This window comes from Solea solea, chromosome 15, assembly GCF_958295425.1.
Source record: "Solea solea chromosome 15, fSolSol10.1, whole genome shotgun sequence".
In the NCBI taxonomy this organism is placed as follows: domain Eukaryota; kingdom Metazoa; phylum Chordata; class Actinopteri; order Pleuronectiformes; family Soleidae; genus Solea; species Solea solea.
Genome location: NC_081148.1, coordinates 18,610,812 through 18,629,516, shown reverse-complemented (window position 1 = coordinate 18,629,516; position 18,705 = coordinate 18,610,812). Strand labels below are relative to the sequence as shown.

General features: G+C 39.7%; 1 protein-coding gene across 2 annotated transcripts in view; it reads right to left on the bottom strand.

Annotated features, from left to right (window-relative positions):
- Window positions 1-16,741, bottom strand: part of LOC131473877 (Kv channel-interacting protein 2-like) — a 155,557-nt gene extending 138,816 nt beyond the window's left edge. Inside the window, exon 1 of one of the 2 annotated variants that reach the window (XM_058651469.1) lies at window positions 16,664-16,741. The gene's annotated coding sequence lies outside the window, so the exon portion shown is untranslated. The remainder of the gene's footprint in view (window positions 1-16,663) is intronic. The other variant, XM_058651468.1, reaches the window with a different exon arrangement.
- Between the last annotated feature and the right edge of the window lie 1,964 nt (window positions 16,742-18,705).

Here is an 18,705-nt window from a genome sequence, read left to right as displayed (position 1 = left end):
GGTGATAGAATATTAAAGTATTCAGTTGAACAAATCCATAGATAATATGTAAAAAGTGGACGTAAGCTTCCAGTTTTCTGGTTGAGGCCGACCTGTAAGTAAGCTGATGAACAGCAACTATGGGAAAATATGCCAACATCTCACTTGATTTATATCAGTCAAAATTTAGTTTCAGATCTTCTTTAATAGCACATGATTTTAATTTTTGAAATAATGTCCCCATTAAGAAGAGAATAGACGATAAAACATGACTGACAGCTCGATATGGTAATAGCCAAATAGCAAATCTGGAGGCTTCCAAATTAAGATTTCAGATTCTTATGGGTGACGTCACAACAAATCCAGTTTAATAACAAAGGCAATTAAAAAAACGGTCAGAGCTCTACATGTATATCAAGAACACAGCACACAGTTGATCACACAGTTTGGTCAATTAAATAACACTGCATCGCTGAGACAACACTGAACAAAAAGACTAATTGACCATTTCCTACTGTGAGATATTGTCACATTTATCTGCTGATCAAATCAATGCAAACCCATTAATCAATCGAATCGACTGTTTGTGTGTAGTGTATTGTAGTGTGGTGTACTGTAGTGCTTGCATGTGTGAGTGAATGAGTGCATTTAATTGTGAACTTGCCCAATAACGTCAACTCTAAATCCCTGTCCGTCCGCCCCAGCATCCTGCACTCTTGTGTAATGTGATCAATCACTCGAGGAGTTCCTGGAAGGATTTCATTTCAGGGGAGATGGAAACGATCGATAATCATCCAGCATGAAGAAGAGGAGGAGGATTGTTTTAACCAAATGTCACAAAACCATCAACGCCTACCATGAGGACACTTGCTGTGCTCCATGTGCACCGACATCATTTTGAGGAGAGGAGCCGTCAGGATGATTCATGTACATGCAAATATGCTATATTTGTGTAGAAACCACCAATCTGATATTGTTAAATGGAAATAGTCAATTTAAAGATTGCAGCAGTCATACATTTAAAACAACCTGAAAACAGTTAGAGGAGTTAATGAAATTAAATTAAATAAAATTTATTGAATTGAAATGAAATGAAATGAAGAGTAAGTGGTGTGACTTCACCAATTCCAGTGGAAGTTTTCTCTTTCACAGCCTCTGGGCATTTAGCAGGTAAATTTTCCTCCAGCAGCATTTAATTAGAGAGGTGCGTCCCAAAGCCCTCGACACTAGCACTCTCCTCCTTTACCCCATCCTCTTTGCCTCTGTATCCTAGTTTTCAAATTGGTTTCAACGTTGTTAGTCTTGCAAAAATAATAATGAAAATCTGTATTTATATAGCACTTCTCAAAACTAAGTTACAGAGTGCTTTTAAAGTTTTAAAGTTAAAAGACATGAAATATAAAAGTAACAGAATAAAAACCTAGGGTTGGGTGAAATCTGGAAACGCAGAATGATATAAGCATGTATTTTTAAGTTTTTAATTCAAAAAGGAAGCTAATCAATTGTACAATATCGTTCAAACCTGTTTACTCTGGTCAAAAGGAGATACAAGTTTCATTTTTTGAGGGAGATTGCAATGTGATCCTATTCATATCACAGCATCTTTGAATCACGTAATTGAAAAACCTCCTCATCCATAGAAAACACACATTTTTATGATCTAATGGAACCAGCCTCATCGCTCTTGTGTTTCTGGGGGTTTTGAGTAGCTCAGAGAGGAGGGTAATTTCTGGTTGATAAATGACACAACTATCAGTTTAGACCAGCAGACACAAAATATCGCAACACTTACAATATTATATTACTCCACTCTGATTTATTTTTCTGTCCCTCTGAAAACAGCTGCAGCTTACAATCTACATAATGCTGTCATCCTTAAACTTTGGTTTAATTTTTCAGGGTAAAAAACCCTTCAACAGCAAGGCTTTACTGTGACATCTCAGATCCCCCAAAGGAGCAGTTCAACATACAATTCATGTGAAATGATAAAATCACCAAAACACTGGTACTTGAAATTCATACAGAAACAGCAATAAACAAGATGGAGTGCTCCGAATGCTGTTGATCCGTGCTGTAATAATGTGAATGTGCCTGAACAGACAACAGAGAGGAATGAACACAGCCTGTCACGCCATTGCCTTGGGTCTGCCAAGAAGACTGAATGCAAGACATTACAAGCAAATAAACTGGCCTGGCAGGACCTCTAATATATGTGCATGCCGTAATACGCTTTGCTGCCCTCAAGGCACAGGGGTATTAACATAGACGTCACACAGGATTCCACTCTGCCTCTCCAACACATGCACATGTTGGCGAGTGCAGTAGACATTCTTGGAGAGTGATGAGTCAATACAAGCCCACAGGCTCTGTCCTCCCACAACTCTTAAAATGTAATTGATGGATGGGAAACAGACAAATGGGTGTAAAGACAGACAATCAAGTGGATGGATGGGGTTCACCTGTAGCATAATAATGGTCTTCGCTTCTCAGTTATCCACAAGATTGGACAGAAACGTAAAACTGTAGCGTGCAAAAGTAAACGTCCGTTATCCTTCAAACCATTGTCAAATGGGTTCACGCAATGCTGATAAAACAGATTAGCTCCACATGACTATGTTTAGCTCTTACGTCACCAAATGACACAGTGTCCCACACTGCACACGACAACTGATCCGTTTCATGTCGGAAACAGACGGAGGCAACAGCAATATTGCATTGGTAAAGTGAGGCGGCTGCACACACTTTAGTATGACTTAAAACATAAAGAAGTTTACATGAAATGTTTTTAGGAGTGGGGAAAAATAGCTTGTTCAGAAGTTTCAGAAGTTCTTTCCACAACTACTACACAACTTTCACAACCGATTTTGAAAAGACTTGGAGTACACACTGACCGACTTTTTGAAAGACCCGATAAGGGATCACACACTACATGATTTGTCAAACCAACCATCAAACTCTTGCAAGACAATCAATCATGTTTTGATATTCCTACTACTTCCTGTCTTCTTTGTTTTCTGACGTCCTTTTCCTGTGTCCTACCTACTTTTCCATTGGCTGTTGGTAGCATGTGTTTGCAGTCAGGTCATCAGTCAGTCAATCAGTACAAACTACCTGATTGCGTCCAAAGTTCACTCAAATAGTTCAATTCGGGTCTGGTCTGCTACCTTCACACACACTTGCCAAGTCCAGTCTTTACCCCTCACACACTTACAGTTTTCTGTGCCAGCTAGCCACACCGACTGTCCCCCACTATTGCCGACTGGTACAGACTCTGCCCAACTGTGAATTGTGGGTAAAATCAGGCGAAAACAATCTTGTTGTGTGTCCCCAGCTTTAGTCAGGTCAGCACCTGTTGTCTGATGAAGGATGCAGCATACAAATAATGCTACACAGTTATTGTTCCCAAAATATAAAAGGAGGTGGAATAATACATACATCACTAAAAGTTACACACTGCCGCTTTAGACTTTAAAATGACACAAATGACTGTAAATCCCACTTTGTAGTCAGCACAATTTCCCACAACAGCATAAATAAACATCACCATCTTACAGAAGGAGAAGAAAAATGTGTGAGTGTAAAATCGTGTAAAATCCCAAAATTCAAATGAAATTGTTGCTGAATGAAAGTGAGGTTTTCATCTCAGTGACTATTCAGATAAAGCTTTATCCTAAAGTTTATGAGAGTTCCAGTGTTAATCATGACTAATTTGTGTGTGTGTAAGTGTCTGCATGTGTGCATTACACACTATATCCACTTTATATCTAAAAGGGCTGGTTAGGTATGACATTTCCATTTACATCTCCGGATATGGATAAGTGAGCTCTGTGTGTGTGTGGCGTGGGTGTGTGTGTACCTCAGAATGTAGTTTGTGACTGTGCTTTCCAGAAGTTTGCCTAATCTGTGAAACACAACAGAGGAAAGAAAGGGGCAAGCTGTTGCATTATTAAACACATAAACACACATCCATTTCCTCAGCCTACTCGTGCGCAGCCTTATGTGCACTTGTTTTTATTTTCCGCCTCGACGACAGCAGGAGGTTTAAAGCTCTGGTGAATTAAACACAGGCTTCCCTCCTTGATATCTAGAAGTATACTCCCTTCAGTGCAAACAATTTCAACTCTGTCTCCTCACTCGTCTCCGTCACTGTTTTCAGCAGGTGCAGACACGACGGTAAACTCGTCACACAAACTCACCCACACACTGTCGCTCGCAAACATGCAAAAGGTCGATCACAGTGCCAGACTCTCAGACTTATGACATCTCTTGCATAAGTCATGAGTCCAAATAAGAGTCCATGAAATAATCATGAAGCGGGACCATATTCACAAAGCCATTTGAAGCTAAAAGGTGGTCCTAATTGGCCAACTTAGAAAACTACTCCTAAAAGTTATATGCCTTTCCATCATTATTTGAAAAGCCTCTCTAAGCAGCTCTCCAAAACATTAAACCCGAGGAGGGAGAAAAAGAAATTCACATTAGATGTGGATAAGAGCTTTGGTGAAAAAGTGATTTAAACAAATATTTTACATTTCCTAATAATTTTGTAAAAGTCTCAATTCACCTGTAACTTGTATACAGCAATTACATCAATTTTAAGTATTCAAATCATGTCAAATACTGACAAGTTTTGTCTCATTTCAGAGTCATGACACCAGCTAGTGAAAAGCATTTCTAAAGAGGTCAGAACTGTGTTGTTGATGTTCCCTAAAAATACATAACCGTTAAAAACCATAATCTGTACGGTAGAAAAAACTCTTTTCCAATTTAATGGATTTTTTTTTAAATTTGGTTAAAGAAATTGCACAGTTCTGCGGGTTTTTATCCACGGCTAATAATAACAACAACAATATTTCGAGTTAGTTGATTGAGCATTTCTGCTTCCCATCGTTTCTGGTAGGTTTGATTATTTTCTTAGTCAAGCACATAATACATACTGTATTTACTTATTATATTATTATGAACACCACAGTACACATGGAGTGTTCTTGTTTTCAGCAAATGTATTTTTTTTGGTTTTGCTTTATATCAAGATGGATATTTTAATTAAGGGTGTTAAAAACAATTTCACAAATAAGCTTAAATCTACATAATACAGCATTTACACTCTTTCTCCCTAAAAATCTAAACAACAGTCACCCGGAGTGAAAATAGCCAGTTGTTTTTTCCCCCTCATTGTACCATCGATATTTTTTTTTCTCCATGAAAACACTGGGGCTTGTGCACTCGTGTTTATTTGCATATCATTTTCTAGTAATTGATTTTTATTGCTCCAAACTCATTAACACAGTTCCACATGCGGTTGTTTTCTCCTTTATATACAACATGGCACTCCTTTTCCTGTGTGTGTGTGTGTGTGTGCGCATTCTTCCAATCGGAGGCTCTCTGAATCTCTGATTTTATTCTCTGTGAATAAAACTACAATATCACAGCTCCCTCCCTGTAGTGTTTATCATGGAACATGAAACATCTATGGGGATTTGATTACTGCAAATTACATTCATAATTACCCCAGACATTTTAATAATGGAGCTGATTAACGAATATTAGAGAGCATTGGGCAATATTGCTGATAGCAGCGAGGGGAGGATGATGTGAACTGAGATGTGTGACAACAACCAGCAGAGCAGATCTTACCGACACACCCAAGGTGATATATCAGAGAAGTTTACTATTTTACAAGATTAAAGAAACATGTTGAACTGAAATGCTGCAGCCAGTGTGTTTACAGAATATATTTTAATGGCGGTTGTTTTGGTGTTTTGCAGCAGAGCAGCTAGTTACTAATGTCAGAGATATTGAACAATAGTATACTTAAAAAGCCTCATTACCCCTCTAAAAAACATCTTGGAGAAGAAAAATTAGGCTTGCTACCTCTCTCTAGCTCCTTATTGTTCCAGTGTTGACTCCTTTAATCATGTGATAATTCTCTGCTGCTGCTCTGCCCGTTTCTGTCATGTGACAGACCGCTGCCACTGTAGTCTATGGAGTAGGAGGCCGTACTCCAGAGACGTGTAGACAGAAATCAAGCAGAACAGTGCCGAATTGTAGATCAGTTAAAACTACTTAACAATCCTAAAAACATGGGTTAATCTCCAACAACTACAGGAGTCTGGTGTAAAGTCACTAGTCACTCGTGTGTGTGTCGCGTATAAAACAAAGTCACCGCTGTTTCACTCAGCCGTTCAGTGATGACTCCGCCCACGTTAAGTAGGTACTTTTTTTGTAGTCGAGAAGCAACCAAATCGTGCTGTGCCGTGCTGAGCCGGTGGAAATACGCCATAATAAGTGCAACGGCCAGCCATGGTGTTGTTTATAGAGCCGACAGCTCGATGTTAAGAGGGGTTGGCGGCTGCCCATGAAAGGAAGAGGGCAAAGTATGCAGACCTAGTGGCAGAGGGCAGGGAAGGCAGATGTGTCTGTCAAGCTCTATCCCGTGGAGGTGGGAGCTAGAGACGTTGTTGCGGGCTCAACATCACGTCTCTTCAAAGACCTGGGGCTACAGGGAGCCAACCGCCACAAGGCTATCAAGGAGATATCAGAGGAAGCGGACGAGGCAAGTTTCTGATTCTTGTGAGAAGATGCAACCAGTCTTAGGGAGTTAATAACACCTAGAGAAGGTTAGCTGCAGGGGGTGGTATGGAGACGGTTCACTGCCCCGCAAACCAGGAGATGTTCCAGGATAAGGGGTGAGACATCAAAGGGCGGTGGTCCCCGGCTGATGATCCTGCAATTCATTTGGTATGTGGTCCGGGCTAGGTCCGACTCAGGGACATCCCTGCCACGCATAGTCGACAAGTCCAGAGCCCAGCAGGAGCACCATCTACACTGTACAGCACCACCTCTTATTTCTGTATTTGGAAAATCTGGCAACCGCACTCATGCAATGTTTTGAATTGAAGTTACTGTTTAACATGAAAGGTCTGTGTGCGATAAAACAAGAGCATGCACTGATCCGATTGGGATAGAATAAAATAGAACGTCAATTAAGTTCCAACTATGAATGAAGTTTTAGTTTCCCCCCAAAACTTGCATGACCACACACTTTCAAATCGAGTCAGTGTGAATTTACAACGCCCACCCAAACACTCTCACTCTGCAGCACTTTAACCCTGTGGCTCAGAAGGCCCTCATACATTATTCTGTGTCCATTTTCCATGTCTGCTCACTGGAACACTGAACTCTAATAGCAGTAGGTAGGAGTTTGCCCAGCTCTGCGGTGACAGCTTCACCAACACAGCTACATCTGAAGGGCACAAGCTGCACCCTGACGTACAAACACAACACTTTCAGGGCAAGCTAAGAAAGATGGTGCAACAGGCAAAAACAAGCCCCACAACAACCCTAAAGCAAAGGGATGCAGTCATTTGAAAAATAGTTTGCCATTGTGGGAATATACATTTTTTGCAGTCCATAGAATGGTCTTCAAGAGTCTATTAGTTCTCCGTTTGCCAACATTTAAACTGAAAAATGTAGTCCTCTTTCCCCTGTGTGTATTTGTGTGTATCAGTGTCTGTGCATCAGTGCGTCTTGCATTTTGATTAATCTGTGAGGGGAGCGAAAATAACGGGGTGAAATTGTGAGTTATTGTAGATTATTACAATTTGCTTTCTCTGGCACTCACTGAAAAATAACCCAATTATTTTCCAAGGTTACTACTTTTCTTTCTCCGTTTTCTTTAATCACAGCCCTAGAGTGAAGTGAGCCCAGCGGTAGCATTTGAAATCTAAAGCAGCACAGAGATAAGCTATCACTAGAAGAGAGGCTGGAGTTAAATAATTCAAAGTCCTCTAATGAAAGGCATATCTTGATTTGCAGTTATCTGGAATATTCATGTACAGTATACTTTGCGTAAACTTGCCTGGCATTTGGTTGCATTTAATACGCATGTTGTCCTTTTCAATAGCCTTTCCAAATTATTATTTTTTTTAATTTCTCCTTTATTTAACCAGATAAAAGACCCATTGAGATCAAGATCTCTTTCACAAGGGTGACCTGGCCAAGAAAATTATTATTATTATTATTATTATTATTTTGGGAGGTTTCTAAACATCCCAGTTTTAGATGTTCACTAGCCTGGCTAACACCTGACTGCTCAGTCTCATTTAAAGTTGGATATTCAAAGTAGTAATACGAAAAACAAAAGAAATTGGACACTTGTGCTGTATATAAAGTGCATCTTAGGCTGAAGAGAGGGATTCTCTGCACTTTTCCAAAAGTAGCTTACAGTCCAGTATCTAACATCTAGGAGAGGTTATTGTCTGAAATTGAATATACTAGCCAAGAAAAAAAAAATAGCTTGGCTTTACCATACTTTATGCAACAGCTATATGTATACAATGACAATAAAGTCATCTTACTTTACTTCACAGAGATTGCGATCTAGTGCAGCCATGTTTTTACAGCTGACAAAATGCACAAAACAGTCAGCCTATCATTTTGGGTTTTGCAGCATAAGCTATATGCAAATGAAGAATAACTCCTCTGCCTTCATAAACAAAGGAGAAAAAGGGAGAAAGAGAGTGGTAAAAGAGTGTTTACATCAGGGGTAAGCAGAGAAGTGCTCTATTGTCTCAACTACATGGACAAACATTTGGCACTTTTCCACTATATAGTTCTAACACGACTCTACTCTTTATTTTTTTTCCCCATTCGGGATAGTAACTGGTACCTGGTGCTTATTTTGCTACCTGGTCTGGTGAGGCTCCAAGCGAGCTGAGCCGATACTAAAATGTGACGTCGACAGACTGCCAGCCACCGTGTCGTCACTGGGAAAGTCATGAGCACGACATCCGACACAGGAATCAAACCATACAATGCTTAACTGTAGATCAATTAAAAAGACTTAAAAATCCTGGAAACATGCGTAAATTCTGAATATTTAACAGAGGAGTCCAGTATTCGGCTGGCGATCCTGACCCGAATCTCAACCTTTTCAGCCATATTTCAGTTCAGATGGAGTCTGTGCTCCTGCTCATACAGAAATTGCAGAACTAATCTTTATTATAACCTGATTCTAATGATTCAGTACACAAAAAACAACTGCTTTCCCCATCAATAGTTTGTGCGTGACACATAAAATAACGTCACAGCAGTTTCGTGCAGCCACGCTATGATGACCCTGCCCCCGTTGAGGACGTACTATAGTAATGGAAAACAACGTGCCTGATACCAAACCATGTAGAGTCGGGCCAAATAGTGCTAGAACGGTATAATGGAAAAGCGCCAATTGACTGAGGCCAGGTGGTACGATTCAACTTTGAAACTACAAGGATCAAAGATATGCTAATGTACTGCATAGGCAAAAAGGGACAGGGTGGCCCATGTTAGTGTCCAAAGAGATTTGAATTCTGCCTGAAAGTTAGTGTTTCCAGAAAGGGAGAAACATTTACAAATGAATGTGTTTAAGTGAAAGAAAATGTCTGACTGTGAGGTAAATTAAACACATGTCTATTAGGCTTGCACAGTCATGATTAGTGTGCGTCTATGATCTTGTTTTGGGAGAGAGGCCAAGGACTGCCTGAGAACCTCCTACGCTAACTCCGAGTGACACTAATTAATGGCTGCTCTGATGGCTCCTTCTGCAGAGGCACCTGGACAGCAAACAAGATTTCAAGGTGAAACGATGACACTAATGTCATTTCTTAACCATGCAGGGTGCACAAATACCCAACGATGTCCAAACATGAAGAGACACTGTACCATTCATTCCTAATACTGTGCCCATCTGGTTAAATATGTTCTTAATTTGCATTTAAGACCCTTTGTCCCTCGAGCATAATAAAAGGAGTCGGAAGCACAGTGCAGCCAATGTCATGTGGAACAGATGTGGTGATAAGCCAAGCCCTGGTTCCTCATTATACTGAGATAGGTTCCCTGCTGTATTGGTTCTGACCCAAGTCACTGGAGTCAAGTAAAGATGAAAAATAAACCTTAATAAGTCTTAACTGAACCATAGGGAGCTTGTGTGAGATAAAGAAAGTGGCATGATTAGAGGGGGAAATGCAAGGCATTCATTTGCGGTTACACATTTACCCTTGTGCATCGCTGCACATTGGAATGCACGGGGATACAGTATATAGGGACACGTCGTGCTACAATATCACGGAAGCAGTAATGATCATTACTTTATCTCCAACACGGTGGTTTAAAAACAGCTCCTCGGAGGCCAGTGAGGGTGAGCATAAATGCAAGGCAAACGAGACATCACGGAGGTTCAGAGAGAAATATGCAGAAGAGGCAGCCAGCACGAGTGGAGATGCATGGTGTTCCAAGAACAAGACATGCAGGACGCACAAATCCATCACACTACTTATTTTCAGCTTTTAGAGAGTCATTTACCACCCACACGAGAAGGTTAATGCATGTTTTACATAATCCCACATTCAAACATTAAAACAAAAGCACATTTTGGGCACTTGTGCTTACAGGCACACAAAGAAATAGGCAACTGTCAATCATCGACTAATTAAGCCAGAGATAGTCGAGGTTGAACAACATAATACTTCTAATCTACAACTTAAAATGACTGTTACTCAAGGTTGCATTAAATATGAATCAGCTTCATGTTAGAAATAAAACCCTTTTGGTATTCTGTCCATCTACAGTATACCTGTACACCTACACGTTTATGCATGTGTGTGTATTATGGTCCCTCCCTGTTAAATCACTGGCCCTTCCCCACATTTGTGAAGAAAAATAGCTTCATTAACTTTAATCCTGCTATTGAAAAAGACCTAAAACTAGTGACTGAGACATTAACTCCTCAGAAAATGTTTATTGGCATTATAAATCAAGTGAGAAATAAGTTAAGTGCAAAAGTCTTAGGCCAACGTTACATTTGTTTTATTAGTACTGCTACAATGATCGTACAGTATAATTATTTCTCAATTGCTTATTTGGAACACATGTATGCGGTTTTAGAATAAAACACAGGTTAAAGTGTCAAGTATTTAGTGTGACCTAACCTTACGCTTGAACAATAGTATGACGCTGGCTTTCTGGAGTGGAACGCTAATTAATGTTTCTGGACATGCTTGAGCATTACATACACACTCACCGACATCTTCTTGATATACAAGACCAATTTTTAGTCATTCCAACCCAAATGTCAATGACCACAGACTCTGACAGACATAAAAACAACAAAGGTGGTGCTGCCCAGAAAGTGGTACTTTCTTGCTACTTTTCATTCTCCTTCCATGGCTTCACTAGAAGACTGTATCTATTTTAATACAATGCAATCTCCTGCCGAGTTTGTCATACACTATGTAGTGACCATAGGATCCTATTGTTTTAGTCCAGTTGTGTGAGTCACTCTTGGGATGATGAGATAAAAAAAAAAAAACCTTTGTGTTTTGTTTGCTTGAAGAAAATAAAATAATGTCCAGATGCTCTTCCATAATAAACAACAAATATTGGCTCCTTGTGGTTTTAGAAAATGGTGCGATAGAAAAAAAAATACTGAAAATGTTTCTATAAACAAAAAGGGGATACAAAAAAAAAAACTGCTAACCAAACAAGGTCTAAAGACTGTATGCTCTCCATAGTCTGCAACACCACTAGGCTGTAGAACCTGCCCTATATACAGGACACCAACCATCATGACACACATATTCTCAAACTATAAATGAGTACACATCTCAGAAATGCTGTGTAAAATGGGCAATTTGCCATAACTGAAATAATCAAACACAGGAATTGGAATTAGCTCCTACACAATATATGGACAAAAGCATTTGGCCACACCACTTGTAAAGTATTGAATTCAGGTGTTTTAATCAGGCTTTGGGCTCGGCAACTTATCTCCAACGAAGGCAACAGTTTGAGGAATGCCCTTTTCTATTCCAACATTACTGTGCCTCAGTGCACAAAGCAAGGACTGTAAAGACATGGTTTGACGAGTTTGGTGTGGAACAACTTGACTGACCTGACCTCAACCCCATCGAGCACCTTTGGAATGAACTGGAACAGAGATTGTGAGCCAACATCAGTGCCTGACCTCAAACGCTCCACAGAATTCCCACAGAAACACTTCAAAATCTTGAGGAAAGTCTCCAAAAAAAGAGTGGAAGCTGTTACAGCTGCTAAGGGGGGGCCAAATCCATATTAACGTACTGTACATGAATACATCATTACAGTCCCTGTTGGTGTAATGGTCAGGTGTGCGAATACTTTTGTCCATATTGTGGTTATATGGATCATAAATGTGAAATTCTGGTGTCTGCAAATGACTCGTGTTACATTTCCACAAACGTCAGTCGAGTGTAGTTTGTACTCGTAAGTGTTGAACACACTTTTAATAAGATTGAATTATTATTTTGCTTACCATGCAGTAGAAAGTAAGTGTTTCTTATCAGCATCTGCCTCCACCTCACATGCAAACACAACAGAAAAGCCCTCCTTCACACTGCACTGCTAATCAGCCGCAGTATTAATGTAGCATCTCCTCAGGCTTTTCCCTCTGTTAGCTTCTTATCACCGCCGTGTGACAGGCAGATATACACACATGTACCGCTCCACTCAGAGACAGGATTACGCTTCAGCTGTGGGGGCAGGGGCTGCAGATATAGAGATAATATAGAATGCCTTTTTTTTTAAACTCATTATATGCTGTTTATAAAGCTGCAGAGTCAATGATAGATGGGAGCTGCAGCACATTTTCACCCAAACAGGCCAGAAATCTACAGCGAGTTGACAGGCTTCCCCAGAACACGCAGCTAAGTCAGACAAACTTGTCGCCTTTCTTAACAGATGCTCATTTTACCTCTCGCATACCTCCATGTTCTGCTTCTACCTCTCTCCACAGGGATACGTTTTAACTGAGCAATTCTCTAATGATCTCTGAGTGAGATGCAGAGAGTCACTCATAAGCATGCGCATGGTCACAGTAACACACACACACTTATCTTCGTATCCTCAGGGATAATTGAGGGAAAGTTCTCCTAGTTCACCGAATCATCTCCATTAAAGCATGGAGAGGTTTCTGTGCAGCTACATTTGGTGAACTGTGTGTGCTGTGAACACACACACACACACACGCACGCACAACTCCTCACAGCCTTGAGAGACAGATAATAATAAGCTTCAGACAGAAGAGGGGGACTTGGGGAATCAACCTCTGCCAGCATTTTGACCCATTTGTTAAATCCTGAACAAAGTTCAAAATCCTTCTCCTCACACTCAAGGCCACAGATCTTGAAAAGAAGATGCAACTGTTATACTGAAATAGATCACTTTGCTGCAGCTATCACAATCCAGTCCCACTGCTCCTAGACTGGTGAGAGGCAGTAACCCTCTCTACATATAAGAATAAGACTTTAAAGGTACTGTTGGTGCTTGTGTACGAGGAGTGTGTTTAACAGCAACATTTGAAAGGATTACACAACTTCCAAGAAATCTAAATATATGACATGTAAACTATGAAGCATGCAGTGACTGTTGCCTTCATTCATTCATTCATTAATCGTCTACTGCTTTACCCTCCACATGGACGTAACAGGAGCCAAACCCAGCAAAAGAGGGTGAAATGGTGGGGTTCACTCTGGACAGATGACCAGTCCATCTCAGGGCAAACATATAAAAACCCTTTCACACCCACGGTCAATTAAGAGTGTCCAATTAACCCTCTGCATGTTGTTCGACTGTGGGAAGAAACTAGATGCAAACCGGCAACCATCTTGCTGCAGGAAACAGTGATCCACAACCATGTGGCCCAATTGTTACTTTAAATTTGTGCCTATTTCCTACTTTATTTCCTTCATAGTGTAGATGTTAAGACCTTTTAATCAACTCAGGATGCAAGTACATCTGTACATGTATTGCTATTACATAGGTGCACCCACCAGGTACCCACCCCCCATTGCTCCCCAGGCGCCTGTGTGCTGCTCAGTGGCTGCCCACTGCTCCTAATTCTCGAGATTAATAAAGCATAAGAAACAAATATTGATTTTTATTTTTTCTGTTTTAAATTGCCTAACTTCTACAAGAACTGTCCTTTTATGAAATTCTAAGTAGAAATTGAATTAGATCCAGTTTTCTGGAGATAACGGGGGACCAAACTTGGACTGCGAGTGTTCTGGAAAAACCCTCTTCAATTAATCATACAAGTCTGGCTGATAACTTGTCATGTGCCCAAATCTTAGCTTAGTGGGTTATCAAAATCCTTTAGTCCCAGATTCAACAGCGAGTGCCAGCGTATTAAACTGCAGCCCGTGTTTACCGTGCTCTGCCAATGTCCACACTGGCAGCTCATAGCTTCCCCACTGCACAGCAGTTAAAAGAGCCACGGCGTGAGGAAAGCAGCAAACACCTACTCGTGTAAAATCCCCTCAAAGCCGCCACATTATCTCCACAGCACATGTAGACGACCGCTGAATCATGACATGCTTCTGAGACGCTCTCAGTCATATCAGTAGACTGCGCTGTAACAGGCGGACTGACTATCATTTTGTGACAGCAGGGAATATTCAAGTAGTTGCTATTTTAATATAGTTAAAAGAGAAGGTTCAAATTCAAAACTCTTATATTCATTAATTCTCATAAATTCCAGTCATTCAGTGAGTTTACACTGATCACATAAATGTGATCATAAAAGTGTTTCTGACACCACACAAGTCATTTCCCCGCACAACAGCCATTTCAACACTGACGTTCGAGCGATATGTTGATATGTAAACTTTATATATCGATAGGGATGGGACAATATATGATATTATCACTTATCAGGATTAAAAGCACTTTTAAAAACCTTAATATTTCATGCAAATGTCTCGAAAATCCTGTCTAACTCACCACCATACAGTCCTTGTGATTTATTTTTCAACATGCCACAATAGAGGGGCTGTGTCTTTCCCCATGATTTATTATTCTGTGATTGTATTTATTATTTTTCACACAAATAATATTGATCCTATCTGTGATGTCTCTCAGTCGTGGCAAGTTATCATTAATCGTAATTATTTGGCCAGGTTAATCGTGACTTTTAAAATTGTCCTATGCATACCTATTAATGGTGTGTTAATTATTCAGATAAGGGTTTACATTAGGTGTTAAAGTGTAATGTGTTGTCTTTCCAATTAACAGGAATAAATAAATGACTACAGACATTTATATAAACATTAGACAACGCAGCATATGGCTTCTTCCAAAAGATTGAGTTTGAGCGTTACATTTACCCTCTTATCAAGTGTCAAATAAGTGGGGAAAAAAGTTTCTAATCTTGTGTGTGCAATATCTGCATCTATCCATTTTCTTGTCAATGCAACTGTTTGTGCATGTATAAACACACAACTACACATATATATATATAATGTATATATATATATACACACATTCACGCGTGACAATATCTGCTTAATCACATCATCTGTTGTTCTCATCGCTCTTGGATATAAACATCATCAATCACCTGAGGTGACATTATTTAATACGACCATATTTGTTAGATTATTGAAAAGATTTTATCACTGTGCAACTGAATCAAGTATGGCGCGAGCATGAAGGGAGGCTCTCTAGATCGTGATTGTATTAAAAAAAACAAAAAAAACAATAACAATAAGTCAACAAATTTCAATTCAGTAAAGACCTTTCAAGGCAGAGAATTCATGCCAGTTATGATGAATGTGTCCGTTAGATGAAAGATTAAAATATCAGGCAATAACGTGGGTCTTATTTAAAAGCCACTCATTGTTGCACGTTGTCTTTCTGCTCTACCATTAATCTGAGATGTTGACTGAGTCACACATGCTGCTCAGTGGAGATTTAGAAAATGATGGTTATCAAACAGAGGAGGTAAAAAAAAAAAAACATAATCTCAAATGTATCCAACACCGACTCTCATTTCCACATGCTTTTTTGTGTCACACTCCTCCTCTGCAGTTTGTTGGCAAAGCTCAGCCACACTATCTCATGGAGTTTATTGGGTAAGAGCTTGTTAAGAGCTGGAGCCTGAAAATTCCACCAGCCCTGTTAGAGTCAGCACAATTTATATTGTTCCATTTTGACTTTTTTTTTCCTACTGAACTTGCTGTTGAACTTCAAATTGTGTGTCCGTATCTCTAGAGTCCAAATATAATTTCAAATCATAGAGCTGAGAAGAACATAATGTGTTTGGTCGTTTCCCTGCAGGGGGAAATACTGGCAAATAAATCAACAGTAATCAATGCTTTTTAATCACTGTGTTTTTTTAAGTTATTTGATAGTGTGTAAAAATATCCTGAAAAGTGGTCTTCCCACATATTTCAAATAGACCTATCAGACCAGTTCTGGGACTGACACATTATATAAAGTCATATGGGTCATATGAACCCACTGCCTTGTATATGAAAAAACACAAACAGTAAATAAGTTATTAATTGCATTGTACATTTTACCTCAAAATGCAGGAAATAGTGTTTCAGAAGGTTATAAATTAAAAAAATTTCTGGGGGGGATCCCCTGGGATCCACCTACAATACTCTTACCTGCCGCACAAAGTCCTCCCCTATGCTGTGAAAAAATCCTGCTACTGAATACAATCTTGAAAGGTGAGGTTGTTCCACATTCAAATTCAATCAGTGCGTTTACATGTTACATGTTAAAAGTCCAGCTTTAGTCACACGAAGACAATAATTCAGTTTTCTTAATGTGATGTAAACAAGTTAGTCTGACTAATATCTAGCTAGTCTTAGTCAGACTAACATACCTGGATAATGTGATTCATAGTCCGATTACTCCTGCATGTAGATTAGTCAGACTGGAATGAGACTTGGCGACCAAAATATCCTCCCTCTGACCTGAAAGAAGGAGGAGACGACATATGAACTGCAGTCCCATTGTCTGTAAAGACAGTGACAAGATGGTATCGGCAAGACTTTGACTGACGAAGTTACAAGATTTATGCTTTAGAACCACAGCATCTCACCGTTCGTTGTTTTTCTTCTGTGAAGTAAAGGTCAACAGGAAACTGATTCAATACACACTAGCTTATAGAGAGATACAGCGCCACCTATGCAGGTGCATGTATACTCGGACTCTGCAAGTTGTCCGATTGCCTGTCTTAGTCAGACTTTGGCGTTAGCTTGATTAATCTGTGCATGTAAACATAGTGATTGCAGAGAATTGACTCGGCATATTACAATGGGAAAACTTGTTTTATGACTGCATCTTAAACCAGCCCCCATTTTATGTCCTGTTGCACAAATTAAAAAAATGGTATTAAGCATCTTCAGCTCAGGTCATTTATATTGAATTTAGCTTTAATCGATAGGTTGAAGAATACAGTTATATTAATAGATTAACCTTACAGTGAAGATGATTTGTCACATGTGAAATTACATTTAATTGTTGTACAATGTCATGTAACGCGAGTAGAATCTAAGAATTCATTCAGCAAAAAACACCTTTAATGAGAGCTTTAAATGGTTCAGTTAAGTGGAACTAATTTTCCAGGTCTGCCACGTTGCTCCTGTCTGCGGCATCTAAGCATGGAGCAGAAATTCTGTACTTTCTGCTCCAGCATGTGCATGTTCATGCACCTGTCTACCTGTTGGCCCTCCATGTGTGCATGCAGGTTTGTTTGCCATGTGCCAAGGGCTCTTTGCAACAGAGGTACCATTATCCATTTATCAAGCCTGCAGCATCAGTGTCTGCCACTTTTCCCTGCTCTGCAATTTAATTTACACCTCAGACACCAACTATCCTCGCTCTTAAAACCCTCGTTGATATAAAACAGGAGCCACAGCTATAAATCTACAAATGCTGCACTGTTGTTGAGCCCGGCGTTTCTCAATATGCTCCCATTTTTTAAAAGCAGCACTTTTGATATGATGCACTACTAAGAAATTTAAGACAGATGGTGAAGAGATAGCATTGGAGATGGTGAGTGAAGTCGGAGATTAAAAGCCATGTAGTACACTCTTATCTAATCTTCAAGCTTAAAGAGTGACAGACATTAAGGAGAGAAAACAGTCAGTTTTCTCACGCCCTCGCACATTTCCTTCACCTCTTTTATGGCGGCAGAGCAGGATGTGCCGAGCATATACTGTTTATGGAAGAGGAATCAGTATAAACTTTGGGAAATTTCAACTTTGCTTGCTTTTTCCTAACCTTTAGCATCACTATAGCATAACATGCAACCAAAGATAGCATGACATACTACGTGCACAGCATAACAATGTAAACACAAAGTTCTGCTTATTTACTAAATAAACAACTACCACTATCTTAGTCTACTTCTACTTTCCTCCACTTTCAGTGCAGTCTTGGTATACTTGGATAAAAACACAAGCAAGCATTAGGCTAAGGCGTCCATGTGACACAAAGCAAAAATAACACAAATATATTCACACACAAGAAGAAAAAAACCCACAATGGATAAAGCTTGTAGACTCACCATTGAACTGTAAAGATGAAGTGGCGGGAAACAAAGGGGAAAACCTAAGACTTTAAACAGAAAAGTGAAATACTGAGACACAAGTAAGAGGGAACACTTAGCAACAGGTGATGCTAATCAAGGAGAAACCCTGGGGCAGGAAGTAAAACTAAGGAAGACACGCACTGCAAAGTAAAACAGGAAGTCCACTGGACAAAATACATATGGAAATACCTTCAAAATAAGAGCAATAGAAATTAAATACTTACTCCAGAAATACAAAGGAAGCACAAAACAACAGTAAAACTAAGTCCAGAAATATTTGGAGCGTAAATAAAAGTCAAAACACTAACATAAAGTCCATAAAGAGTCTT